General features: G+C 36.8%; 1 protein-coding gene across 16 annotated transcripts in view; it reads left to right on the top strand.

The window, feature by feature from the left end:
• Positions 1-15,168, top strand: part of LOC105469857 (neuregulin 3) — a 1,123,162-nt gene that overhangs the window by 603,290 nt on the left and 504,704 nt on the right. The gene's annotated exons all lie outside the window — the stretch shown is intronic.

A 15,168-nucleotide genomic window follows, 5' to 3' on the forward strand; every position in this document is an offset into this window, starting at 1 on the left:
TAATCACAGTATTGACTTCAAAGACAAAGAAAGTATCTTGAAAGCAGCAAGAGAAAAGCAAGGTGTCATGTACTCTCTAAATACATGATGCTTCTTTCTAAGATTATCAGGATATTTCTCTTGAGAAACACTGCAGGCCAGAGGGCAGTGGGATGGTGTATTTAATGTGCTGAAAGAAAAAAAAAGGAACCAAGATCTTAAATCCACATTTTTGAGGTTTTATACATTAAATCCACGTTTTTGAGGTGTATAAAACCTCAAAAAAGAGCAAGAAAAAGCTAGCAGAAAGGAATAACAAAGATTAGAGCAGATAGACACAAAATAGAGAGCAGAAAAATAACAGAAAAAAATAAATAAATGAAACCATGAGTTAGTTCATTGAAATTTTAAATAAAATTGACCAACCTTTAGCTAGACTAACTATGATTGAGAGAAAAGACTCAATTAATTCAGAAATGAAAGAGGGGAAAATACTAACACCAATTTTATTGAAATACAAATAATTATAACACAGTATTATAAACAATATAATCAACAAATGGGATAATCTAGAGGAAAAGGCCAAATGCCTAAAAGCATACAACCTACTAATACTGAATCATAAAGACATAGAAAATCTGAATAGACATATAATTATCCAAGAGATTGCATCAGTAATCAAGGAGCTCCCAAGAAAGAAAAGCCTAGGCACAGATGGCTTCATGGGTGAATAGAATAGAAAGCCGAGAAATAAACTTTTACATATATGGTTAAATGCTTTTCTACAAAGACACCAAAACCATTAAACGAGAAAATAACAATCTTTTCAAAAAATTATATTGGAAAAATTTGATATTCACATGCAAAAAAATCAGTTAGACCCTTATCTTACACTGTGCAAAAATTAACTAAAAGTGGATCAAATGCTTAAATGTAAATTTAAAATTCTAAAAATATTAGAAAAAATAACACAGGGGAAAAGCTTCATGACATTGGATCTGGCAATGATCTTTTGGAAATGACACCAAAGCCATAAGCAACAGCAACATAGATTGAACTACATCAAAATTAAAAACTTCCATGCATTAAAGAATGTTATCAATAGAGTGAAAAGGTAACCCATGGAATGGGAGAAAACATTTGAAAATTACACATCTGATAAGCAGTTAAGGTCCAAAATATATAGAGTTCCTACAACTTGACAAAAAACAAAAACAAAAAAAAAAAAAACAACTTGATTTAAAAAAAAGAGCAAAGAACTTGAATAGACATTTCTCCAAAGAAAATATCCAAATGGCCAATAAGAACATGAAAAGATACTCAACATCAACCATCATTAGGGCAAGGCAAATCAAAACCATAACAACATAGTCCCTCACAGCCATGAGGATGGCTACTATGAAAAACAAAGCAAAACAGAAAAAACAACAAAACAAAAAACAAGTTTTGGTGAGAATGTGGAGAAATGGGATCCCTTGTGCACCGCTGGTAAGGATGTAAAATATTGCAGCCACTGTGGAGTAGTATGTAAGTTCCTCAAAAAATTAATAATAAAACTACTTTATGATCCAGCAATTTCACTTGTAGGTATATAACCAAAATAATTGAAAGCAGGGACTTCAAGAGATATTGATACACTCATGTTCATAGCAGCAGTATTCACAATAGCCAAAGATAAAGTCAATCCAAGAGTCCCTTGATGGATGAATACATGAACAGAATATGGTATATACACACAATGGAATATTGTTCAGCCTTAAAAAGGAAGAAAATCCTAACACATGCTACAGTATGAATGCATCTTGAAGACATTATGCTAAGTAAAACAAACCTATCCAAAAAGGTCAAATACTGAATGACTCTCCTTATATGAGGTACAAAAAGTAATCAAATTCATAGAGACAAAGAGTAGAATGTTGGTTGCCAAGGGATATGTGTAGAGGGAAATGGGAAGTTATTGTTTGACAGTTACAGAGATTCAGTTTGGGATGATGAAAAAGTTCTGGAAATGATACTGATAATGGTCACACAACAATGTACTTAATAACACTGAAGAGTATACTTAAAAATGGTCAAATAAGAAATTTCATGTAATGTATATTATACCACAATAAAAAATAGTAAAGTTTTTTGAAAAGAATCAAAATAAGCTTTATGGAATAAATGTCATTTGACATGAGTTCCGAGTTCATCCAGTTAATTCATCCAGACTTTCCCTTTTGGAAAGGATGGATGGTAAGTCTGGCACTATTTCTGGGCCAGGGTGAACAGCAGAATCTGAGTATAAAACCACACGTGAACTAGTGTTACAGAAACTGGTGTTCAAAAAGGTCCATAAAATCAAAAAGGAGGCAAAGTGTGGGGATTCCATATGGAGAACCGTAAGGACTGATGGCAAAGATCCCCAGAGAGCACCAGGAGAATAAGGAGAACAAGAACCTCAACTGTGACCTGAGACATGGGAATACCAAATCCACACAAGGAGTTCAGGAAGGAAATGTCAAGTAAAGTCTCACGAGCAGAGTTGGGTTCCAGAAGAAAGAACATGACCAAGGCAGTGAGACAAGAAATAGGTTTATTGAGATATATAATAATAATAATGCCAACATAGACCACTAAGTGCTTTAACATATATGAGCACAGACTCATTAATTGGATTGTATTATCCCTTTTGTCATTGGTAATTTTCCTATTACATGTCCAAGCAAGTATTTAAACTCAAAGACCTCAGAGCCCATGCCCTTGACCACTTATGCTATACAGAGAGAATTAGCTGAGTATAACACAAGACATAAAGTCATTTGAATCACATTTTAGAAGGCTGACCTTCAGGTGGTGGCATTTATTGGGCATTGTGGAACCTTGATGGTTTTTAGCAGGCAAGAGATGAGAACAGAAATTGTTCTGGAAAGACAATTTGGCAACACAGAAATGAAATAAGTTGATGAATGTCAAGGCTGAAATTAGGGAGATCACTTAGGGAACATAGAGGAATAAGGCATAAACCAAGGGGACAGGAATGGAATGTGTGGATTCAGAAACCTTTGAGAAAGTTGAATCAATTGGATTTAGCTACTAGTTAGCTTAAAAGTGCCAAGACTCCGGTAGAGTCTGCAATGACTCTGGGACATCTGAAACTATGGTGAGGCCAAGTGTGCAATGATGTAAGCAGGGATAAGGAAAATGGGACTACTCTGGGGTGATTGGAATTAATTGTCAGAAATCCTCGATCAAATGCCCTCTGGGATTTGAAGAATACATTTTTAAGATGCATAATTAGTCTGAACGTAATAGCATGAATCCTAAAATGCTTACGAATCCCTTTACTACCATGGATACTAAACTCTTTAATAGGGCACAAGAACCTCTGTTAACTGGGTGAAATTTAGGAGTTCAGCAATCACAAGACTGCTCCAGTTATTTGAGATTACACTGAGTGTTGGCTTGTGTGTCTCCTGAAAATTACTTTGAAGTATTTTAGACTTATCCTATTATATCCTTTTATATGCCATGCCAGTTTAAGCTTGGAAATAATTAAAAACAATAGACAAGAACCTTCTAATCTTTTATAGTATTATTTTATTTAGGAAATAATTGATTGGGCAAAGTGGATTACATTTCAATATTCAGACAGGCTCCTTTTGTTATTACTTTCGACTCTATCTGCTTTTTAAATTACTTTGCCTATTTCGAAAGCACAGTATAGTTTTCTTACGTTTCTCTTTTGGTGCAAGACAATGGAGAATGGCTCATAGTATAAAGTTGAAGGATATCCACTATCCAATTTAATATCCTTAGATAACTGACATTTTTAGAGAAACAGTCATTTGAAATTAATAGGTGATGTGATAGAGTGGAAAAAAACGTAAAAATCAAACAGACTTGATTTTCAATACTGGTGTTGGCACTTAAGAGCTCTAGAATTGTGGAAACTGAATTAAATAATTGTGCTTCAATTTCTTTGTCTGAAATATAGGAACAAAAATACCTTTAACTCAGGGTTATGAGGTTTGGTACATACATATATTTATATGTAAATATATGTATACACACAGACATACAAATACACACATATAGACAGAGAGGAAGGGGGGAGAGAGAATATGAACTAGTGTATAGTCTTGGCACATAGTAAAAAAGAACTGGCAGGGCGTGGTGGCTCACGCCTGTAATCCCAGCACTTTGGGAGGCCAAGGCAGGCAGATCACCCGAGGTCGGGCATTGGAGAAAAAAAAAAAAAGAAAATTAGCTGGGCGTGGTGGTGCATGCCTGTAATCCCAGCTACTTGGGAGTCTGAGGCAGGAGAATTACTTGAACCAGGGAGGCAGAGGTTGCTGTGAGCCGAGGTCGTGCCATTGCACTCCAGCCTGGACAACAAGGGCAAAACTCTGTCTCAAAAAAAAAAAAAAAAAAAAAAAGGTCGGGCACAGTGGCTCATGCCTGTAATCCTTGCACTTTGGGAGGCTGAGGCGGGCAGATCACAATGTTGGGAGTTCGAGACCAGCCTGGCCAACATGGTGAAACCCTGCTCTACTAAAAATACAAAAATTAGCCAGGTGTGGTGGCACACACCTGTAGTCCCAGCTACTCGGGAAGCTGAGGCAGGAGAATGATGTGAACCTGGGAGGCAGAGCTTGCAGTGAGCTGAGATCGGACCACCGCACTCCAGCCCGGGCGACAAAAGGAGACTCCTTCTCAAAAAATAAAAATAAGAAAAAACCCTACCATTTAAACCTTTCAAAAATGTATTCTGTCCTGCCCTAAAAAAAAATGCCTAACGTTTTTGAGGTTCATCTGCTATGATAAATGAAAGAAGCCAAACTCAAAAGATTGTGTATTGTACGATTTCATTCATAAGAAGGTCAAAAATTCACAAATTTAATTAGGACACAAAGTAGATTAGTGATTGTCTAGGATTGGGTAGTTGGGTTGATAATGGCAGTTTACAAGTACAAGGTTTATTTTATTTTTGCAATGGGAAATATCTTAACATTTGATATGGTAGTGGTTGCATCACTCTGTAAATGTACTAATAATTATTGAATTGCACACATTCAACAGGTGGTGTTTAAGCTACAGTAATTATATCCCTAAAAAGCCATTTAAAAATTAAAAGGATGATATTTCTATATACTAACCTGACTATCCTAAGTAAAATAATTGATGCTTATGGAAAAAAAAGAAACATTATTTTTGCTTGGGGTTTAAGGAATTCTCTCCTGTATTTGTCTTTACATATTTCTTTTTGTGTGTTGGCCATTTTTTTTGGTAATAACTCCCCAAATCAGAGTGGTGTATAAGAATCATTTTCTCATTTACATTACGTGTTGGCATCTAGATAGACTTATCCTATTATAAGTCTATCTATACAAGTCTATGTAAGTTTGTGTTTTGCCAGCCCCACTCTGCTCTGATTAGCTCTGGTCCACACGTCTTCATATAGCCTGTGCATGGCACATGCTTATTCTCATGGCAGAAGAGAAAACTAAGCCAAACCTATTCACACTTAAAGCTTCTGCACAGGTATAGCTTGTTTCATAGCTGCTTCTGTCTCATTGGCTAACGCAGCTCACATGGTCAAGCCTAGTGCTGATGGAGGTAAACATGCACTCCTCCCATGGAATGAGGGGATTATGAATATTTGTGAACAATAATACAATGAGACAATCTACCAGTGTTGGAGGATGATTTGGCTAACATCCTGACTTGAGCGTATTCTTCTGTCAGTGCCCCCCATCCCTTCTACTCTGTTACTATGGAAAGTATATCTCATCTTCCACTTTTCCCACTGGGATTTACCATAAACCCTTTTCTCCCCCACCATGAAAAACTCTGCCAAGGAGCTTGCTGTCATTCCCAGCTACCATTTCATGCCTTCCATTTCTTGTACTGCCAGACTTCACAATTATGAGTGGTTGGTGTCCTTATTATTTCTCTATCATATATTGTTTTTATTTCTCTATCATATTTAACTGTGTTATGACTTGAAGCTTCTCAATCCATTGGATTTACTCTTTCTAAAGCCTCTAATAGCCCTAGTTGCCAAATCCATGGACATTTCTTCAGCTATTATTTATTTTGATGGTAGTCGTATTTGTACTGTGAACTCATAAAGTGTGGCATGTCTGATTCTCCTTTTTTGCCAAGTTCCACATTCTTCTCCTCCACACTTCCTTCCTGTGTGATCTTCTATAGTCCCAGGTTTTACTTTCTGAGAAAGTGACTCCTATCTTAACATGTTTATTTCTGGCTTTCTTGAGTAAGAAATTAAAGGATCAAAATGATTGCTCTATTTAATTAATTATTCATTTACATATTAACATTGCTAATCTGTTTTTGAATAGGATGGAAACAGAAAACACTTTTCTGGGAAATTTAAAGGTAATCTTAGGTTTAATAATTCTATTCATAAATATCACTCTACGTAGTTGAAATTAGTTCGCAAATTATAAATTACAGTTGTAGGCTGGGCACGGTGGCTCACACCTGTAATCCTGGCACTTTGGGAGGCCAAGGCAGGCGGATCACTTGAGGTCAGGGGTGCAAAACCAGCCTGGCCAACATGGTAAAAACACAAAAAAGTGAGATAGGTGTGGTGGTGGGTGCCTATAATCTTAGCTACTTTGGAGGCTGAGGCAGGAGAACTGTTTGAACCCAGGAGGCAGAGGTTTCAGTGAGCTGAGATCACGCCACTGCACTCCAGCCTGGGCAGCAGAGTGAGACTCCATTTCAAAAAAAAAAAAGAAAAAAGAAAAAAGAAAAAATTACAATTCTGGAGTAGAAATACAGTATTGTGTTTAGAAGTACAGCTTTGCTCAGTGCCTGTATCTAGTGATTTTTCTCTCCATTTTAAACCAAATACATAAAAATAGGAAATATTAGGGATTATTCATGTAGAATTAGATGTGCTTTGTGAAAAAAATATCCACACATAGAATTATGCAAAATACTCAGGCAAATGTAAATATACAACAACTGTTTTTATTAAATCACTATTTTTAGTTATCATGTTGTCTTTATGAGCATTGAGCACACTTAGTAGAAAGGCTGCCACACTGTGTTTAGCATTGTCATCCTGGAACTATTCAACTGTCTTGAATAGTCTGATACCAAGACTGAACCCATCTACCACAGTGAACTGTGTTCTGGGAACGCAAAGAATATTCTGACCCCCTTTTCCAATATTTAGCTGAAATCAAAAGGATTTTGTGGTATAGTGATAAGAGCTGTAAGATTTGGGTTTCTATTCCTGGCACTAACCTTGGAGCACAGGGACTTGGGAGAGGTGTGGTGCAGGGAAACAGGCAAGGTCAGTGCTACACAAAGTGTGGTTCCTGGATAGCCACCATCAAAGGGGCCATGGAGCTTAGAAGAAATGCACATTTCTAGGTTTCACCCAGACCCACCCAGACTTATTATGTCAGAGTCTCAGGGCTGAGAGCCAGCCGTCTGTGTTATAACCAGCTCTCTTGATGTCTCATGTGCTTATTAAAGTTTAGGAAGCACAGGGATAGTCATCTCTGCTTAGGCAATGAGGTTTTGTTAATCTTCATAGAGGTACAATTATGGGAGGAAAATGGTAGTGAGTAGGAGATTGTGGTTGATAATGATGTACCTACAGGATTACAGTGTGGGGGCACATGAGAGAGAGTCATAAATCCAGAGTCTGAGTGAATCAAAATGAGCCTTGGAGGGAGTAAATCTTACTGTAGACAAGCATCAGGTTCACCAACCAGCACAGATCCTACAGCTGCAAGGATGCAAGAATTTTCTTAAACGGATTAACAAGTAACTTCAGTTCAAAAAATTCAAAAATTCAAATTTTCTATCCAAGAAAGGCAGGGCAGATGGGCACAGAGAGATGAAAAAAAGTAATTTGATGTGGGGGATTTCTAGGAAAATATTCACTCCCTACTTGGCCATGCAGAACCTTGTTCAGAGGCCATCTTGGCCTTTACTAGAGAACTGGACTTCAAAATTGAAAGGGACTAACACAATGATGCTTTTATTATGAAATAAAAAACATGATTTGCATACAGAGTCAGGTGAGTGCAAGGTGTACAGTGGTGACTGGGTCTCCAAACGGAGGGCAGCTGTTCCTTCTGCCCTTTAAAGGGTCCAGAAACTTCTGACTCTCAGCTCTCAAAGCAGCTTTACTGCTTGGTCATCTCAAACTCCATGGACCTTTGTAGAGTTGAGAAAACAATCTGGCTTTCAAATGGGAATTCTTGTATGTATTTATAAAGATGTTGGTGATGATGACATGATGTTGCCGATGATGTAAAGCAGACAATGCTAGTAGTAGATGTAGTAAGTGTTTCCCCTCTGTTTAATGTAGATTGCTTCCCAGAAAATTGCAATGTAGCTTTTCACGTTTCACACACAAACACACACACGCCAGACCCTATTCCTCTTTTAAAAAGATTTTCCTCTCTGTCACTAATGGATATTTCCTAGAATCACAACTTGGATTGGAAAGGAGGGACATCACCAGTTGCTCAAGTTTAGTTTATGGAAAATAATCTCTGGCTACCCCAGCACCTGAGCATCCTGGTGGATTTCATGACTGTGTGCATTGCTCTTGATTTGCCTGCTAGTGTATGGGTACAAACAAGGGTTTGGAATTTAGAAATGGCAGCAAATTCTGCCTTTTAACTCTTTTGACTACTTCTAAGAAAATTAAAAATAATACTATATGCATTAGATTTTAATTTGCTTTTCATATTCAGAGACCATCTGGAAATGTAATTATAGTTCAAACTTTTAATCTCCCGTGCCTAGAAAAGCTTTTTGAAGTTGTATTTGAATCTGTAAACAGACATGCTGCTTTTTTTCTATAATGGCTTATTTGTTTTGCACTAAAACAATGTAATGATTTAAAACAGGGTCACATACCTGCCCATTCCCACCTGGACTGGCACTTAGAATCTGGGATACATACGGATATCGAGTGAAGGAACCAAATCCCTGTTTTTTTCTTTCCTGACTTTTAAGTACGCTGTGTACTACAGTGGGTGAGAAGTTGAGTTTCAGAATTCATCTAAGATGGTTCTGAATCCAGGTATCACCACTTTTTGGCTTTGTGTCCTTGGCCAAAAGATTTTACTTCACTGAGACTTAGTATTATGTTTTGGAAAATAGGAGATTATAATAGCTTTGTCCTTGGGTTTGTTTTGAAGACTAAGTGAGATGATATATGTAAAGAATTTAGTACTGTGCCTGGCACAAGTCAACAATAACAGTTTTGTCGTCATTACTGTTATTGTTTTAAAGTTGCAGCTATTATTTATTGTTATTTTATTTTAAAAAATTCTTGTCTGTTTGTCCCTTAAATAAGCTGTCTTTGGCATTAATCACATCTACAAATTCCCTGTTTTCACTTGATCTGATTTGCTTTGCTTCCAATCACAGTGGTCCCTGTTCTTTAGCATCAGAGGCTACATTTGTCAGGGATTTCCTTATGAAATACCCTGGTACAAAGCCAGAATTTAATATGGAGATCTTGTCAGGAGAGCTACATTCCTAGTACAGTCACAATGTTGACAAAGAATATAGCTGGACTGGAGGACGTTTTAGATCTTTCCAGGTCTGAGGTCTAGGATTTCCAGACTCTCTAACCTCCGTAAGGAGAGCGATAACGTCTTGTCCTGTTTCTGTATGCAGGAGTGATGTATGTGATTCTGCCAGCTTTTTCCAGAATACTTGCTGCTAGTTACTAACATTTTTTAGTGTTAGCCATCTACAAGATTGGGAATAATGTCAGTTTATATACCAATAACGTAAAAATGATACCATGGGAAGGGTGTGCTGCAGGATGAACAAGATAATGTGTTTATAGCACCCTTCACAACACACCTTGCTCCATACTAGCACAGTTAGACATTGTCTCTTGAATGCTACTGTGATACCTGTTCATTACGACCCCCGTGTAGGACTCAGGAACTTAACTACACAACTGTGTCCCCACCGTAACCCTGCTCTAACCAAATAGTCTTACAAGCCTCCAGTGCCCTGACTGAATTCAAAGATGAGCTGATTTTTAGATGAACTTGCAAAGGAATGTATCCTTAAATGATCGCCTATTTATAATTTATAAAACACACTTATACAAATTGATAATGATGTATGTTTGAATAATTCAAGAAACAGGATACCAATAGATTTTAGCACCAAGTACTAAGAGAGCTTCTGCTTGTGAATATTAATTTGACTAATTTGGTATATTAGGCCATCCAGTATGGTAAGCACATGTGCAGAATAGTAGGATTTCTGAAGGGTAATCTAATCAGAAATAGGGCCCACTAGCATTTTTTAAAAATGTAACAATTATCTGAAGATCTCATATGGGATATTTTGCAACTGACAAAGAGCAAGATACCCTAAGTAAAATGTAACTGAGCACCAGATTAAATATTGGGCAAATGTCTGGAAAGAATCCATAGCAAGTTGCTTTGTTTTGTACTGTGCTTTCCTCCTATTTATACAAATACATTTATAGTTGAGTATAGACATTTATAGTCTGAGTAGTTTCATTTATATGACCACAAAAGTACAGGCAGCAAAAGCAAAAAAATAGGCTAGTGAGGCTTTTGTACAGAAAAAGAAACAGTTAAGAGAGTTAAAAGATTACCTATGGAACGGGAGAAAATATTAGCCACCCTATATCTAATAAGGACTCAATATCTAAAAATGTAAGAAACTCCTACAACTCAATAGCAAAAAAAAAAAAAGTAATAATAACCCAATTAAAAAGTGGAAGTGGACTTGAATAGACATTTCTTCAAAGAACACATTCAAATGGCCCACAGATACATGAAACGATGCTCAGTGTCACTAATCATCAGGAAAATGGCCATTCAAAACCAAAACGAAATATCAGCTCACACTTCTGAGGATGGCCATTATCAAAGAAACAAACTAGCAGAAAATAACAAGTGTTGGAGAAAGGATGTGGAGAAATTGGAACCCTTGCATATTATTGGTGGGACTGTAAAATAGTGCAGCTACTACTGAAAACAGTATGAATGTTCCTCAAAAAATTGAAAATCAAAGTCATTGAAATCAGTTTCTCAAAGACATATGTGTACTCCCATGTTCAATGAAGCATTATTCACAGTAGTCAAGAGTCGGAAATAGCCTTAATGTCCATTAGCAGGTGAATGGACAAATAAATTGTGGCTCATGCCTTTAATGGAATTTTTTTTTTTTTTTTGAGATGAAATCTTGCTCTGTCACCCAGGCTGGAGTGCAGTGGAGCGATCACGCCTCACAGCAACCTCTCTCTCCCGGGTTGAAGCAATTCTCCTGCCTCAGCCTCCCCAATAGCTGAGATTACAGGCATGTGCCACCACACCTGGCTAATTTTTGTATTTTTAGTAGAGCAGGGTTTCACCACGTTGGCCAGGCTGGTCTTGAACTCCTGACACCGTGATCCTCCCGCCTTGGCCTCCCAAAGTGCAGGAATTACAAGCGTGAGCCACCATGCCCAGCCACAGTGGATACCATGAGATATCATTCAGCCATAAGAATGGAGGAAATTCTGCCAAATGCCATAACATAGATCAACTTTGAGGGCATTATGTTAAGTGAAGTAAGCCAGTCACAGAAGGACAAATGCTATATGATTCCACTTTTATGAGATCTCTAAATCAGCTGAACCCAAAGAAGCAGAAAGTAGAATGGTAGTTGCCAGGGCCTAGAAGGGGTGATAAGAGTATAGAGTTTCAGTCATGTAAGTTGTAAAGTTATAAAGATCTTCTATTAGACACTGTGCTTATAGTCAACAATACTGTACTGAACACAAAAGTTTAAGAGGTTTAACATAATTGTTATATATATATAAAATATGTATATATAATATATATACTATATATATCTATTATGTAGATATACATATAATTTTTCATCATCAATGTGCTAAATCCTGAGGATACAAAGAATAAAAGTGTATTTTACTTTGTTCTTGTAACATAAACCTATTTCTGAATAAACAAAAAATGTAAGTCAGTGTAAAAGCCAGATACTTCATTGTCCTGCAAATATGTAAATGCATTTAAAAATGAACACTTTAGAAAGGGGATTTGTGGACTCAGTTTCCAGGGACTAATTTTTGTCTACATCGGGAGGAATGTATAAGTCTAATACATGCTTTCTATCATTTGTTTTATTTTAATCCTCCAAACAAACTTGGGTGACACTATTCTGTGAACCACCTGAGGGACCAGCTTTGTAACCCTGAGTAGAGGTTGATATGTATTAAAAAAACGATGTTATAGTGAGTGCACTCCAGTCTCCAGAATCCAGGTTAAACATGTCAGCATGTCCCGAGGCCATTGCTAATTTTACTTTCATGTGAATCTCTTTTTCCACTTCACATCTAGTTGGGATTATTTGGAAATGACCAAGACTACAATTATTATACACAGTTTATTAGAAAAACAAAAGGCATTTGCCTTTATGTTATTGATTTATTTACTTGTGTTAGTTCTAAAAAAAGAGAAACAGATCAAATATAGAAACACAGCAATGCTATTTTCTATCAAATTCCTCTGGATGTCTCATGAAAATCTTGCATATTGAATTTTAAAGTCCAATTTGTGGAGCCCAGGATGACATTTCAGTATATTATGAGTTGTAATCAATATATTATTGATTACAGTCTCTTTGGGCTCACAATAATTAAAGACCGTCACATGGATACAGTATTTGTTTAGCAGATAATTCTCAAGATTTTCATGTGTGATACAGAAGCCCTAACAATTGTATTGTATGTGTACCAAATGTTTTTCAAGGCTATTGAAAATAAGAAAATTTAATTAAAATGGTATGAATTCATTTAAATTTCTATGGAGAGAATGGGAGATGTAATTATGAGCCTATTCTTTGTTGTTTATTGCATGAAGTTGGTTGCTTGATAATTTCAAGACCATGGTAAACCAGGGTTATTTCAAAGTTATCAACAAGTCATCCTGGGAAAGAACTTATAATTCTTAAGCACCTTATACCTGCGTGGTATGTTAAACATACAAACTCATTTACTCTTCACAACCGTCTTCCACAAAAATGTTATTATTTCCAAATGTGGAAACTGAGGCTTCCAGAGAACGTGTAGCTTGCTAAAGGCCACACAAATCACAGTAGGGCTGAACATAGAATGAGGCCTCCCAAACTGCAAGTAAAATTTAAATAAATACAAAATAACTTACTTTGATTAAATCTGGAAAACATCAAGAAAACCCTTGTTTTAGGGATGTAAAGGACCTCTTCAAGGAGAACTACAAACCACTGCTCAGTGAAATAAAAGAGGACACAAACAAATGGAAGAACATACCATGCTCATGGATAGGAAGAATCAATATCGTGAAAATGGCCATACTGCCCAAAGTAATTTATAGATTCAATGCCATCCCCATCAAGCTACCAATGAGTTTCTTCACAGAATTGGAAAAATCTGCTTTAAAGTTCATATGGAACCAAAAAAGAGCCCGCATCTCCAAGACAATACTAAGTCAAAAGAACAAAGCTGGAGGCATCACGCTACCTGACTTCAAACTATACTACAAGGCTACAGTAACCAAAACAGCATGGTACTGGTACCAAAACAGAGATATAGACCAATGGAACAGAACAGAGTCCTCAGAAATAATACCACACATCTACAGCCATTTGATCTTTGACAAACCTGAGAGAAACAAGAAATGGGGAAAGGATTCCCTATTTAATAAATGGTGCTGGGAAAATTGGCTAGCCATAAGTAGAAAGCTGAAACTGGATCCTTTCCTTACTCCTTATACGAAAATTAATTCAAGATGGATTAGAGACTTAAATGTTAGACCTAATACCATAAAAATCCTAGAGGAAAACCTAGGTAGTACCATTCAGGACATAGGCATGGGCAAGGACTTCATGTCTAAAACACCAAAAGCAACGGCAGCAAAAGCCAAAATTGACAAATGGGATCTCATTAAACTAAAGAGCTTCTGCACAGCAAAAGAAACTACCATCAGAGTGAACAGGCAACCTACAGAATGGGAGAAAATTTTTGCAATCTACTCATCTGACAAAGGGCTAATATCCAGAACCTACAAAGAACTCAAACAAATTTACAAGAAAAAAACAAACAACCCCATCAAAAAGTGGGCAAAGGATATGAACAGATATTTCTCAAAAGAAGACATTCATACAGCCAACAGACACATGAAAAAATGCTCATCATCACTGGCCATCAGAGAAATGCAAATCAAAACCACAATGAGATACCATCTCACACCAGTTAGAATGGCAATCATTAAAAAGTCAGGAAACAACAGGTGCTGGAGAGGATGTGGAGAAATAGGAACACTTTTACACTGTTGGTGGGATTGTAAACTAGTTCAACCATTATGGAAAACAGTATGGCGATTCCTCAAGGATCTAGAACTAGATGTACCATATGACCCAGCCATCCCATTACTGGGTATATACCCAAAGGATTATAAATTATGCTGCTATAAAGACACATGCACACGTATGTTTATTGCGGCACTATTCACAATAGCAAAGACTTGGAATCAACCCAAATGTCCATCAGTGACTGATTGGATTAAGAAAATGTGGCACATATACACCATGGAATACTATGCAGCCATAAAAAAGGATGAGTTTGAGTCCTTTGTAGGGACTTGGATGCAGCTGGAATCCATCATTCTTAGCAAACTATCACAAGAACAGAAAACCAAACACCGCATGTTCTCACTCATAGGTGGGAACTGAACAATGAGATCACTTGGACTCAGGAAGGGGAACATCATACACAGGGGCCTATCATGGGGAGGGGGGAGGGGGGAGGGATTGCATTGGGAGTTATACCTGATGTAAATGACGAGTTGATGGGGGCAGCACAGCAACATGGCACAAGTATACATATGTAATAAACCTGCATGTTATGCACATGTACCCTCCAACTTAAAGTATAATAATAATAAATAAATTAAAAAAAATAAATAAATAAATTAAAAAAAAAAAAAAAAAGAAAACCCTTGTTTTGTTTTTATCACACAGCTCTCGTAAAATTATTATTTTTTTTAATCTCAAAGTATGCTGAGTACAAAATGATAGGTCCAACTTTAGTTTGAATAACTACAATCTCCATTGAGGGATTTCTTTCCAACAACAGTGTTCCATGGAAGGAGAGATGACTTTTGTGGTCTC

The sequence above is a fragment of the Macaca nemestrina genome, chromosome 9 (assembly GCF_043159975.1).
Source record: "Macaca nemestrina isolate mMacNem1 chromosome 9, mMacNem.hap1, whole genome shotgun sequence".
NCBI lineage: Eukaryota > Metazoa > Chordata > Mammalia > Primates > Cercopithecidae > Macaca > Macaca nemestrina.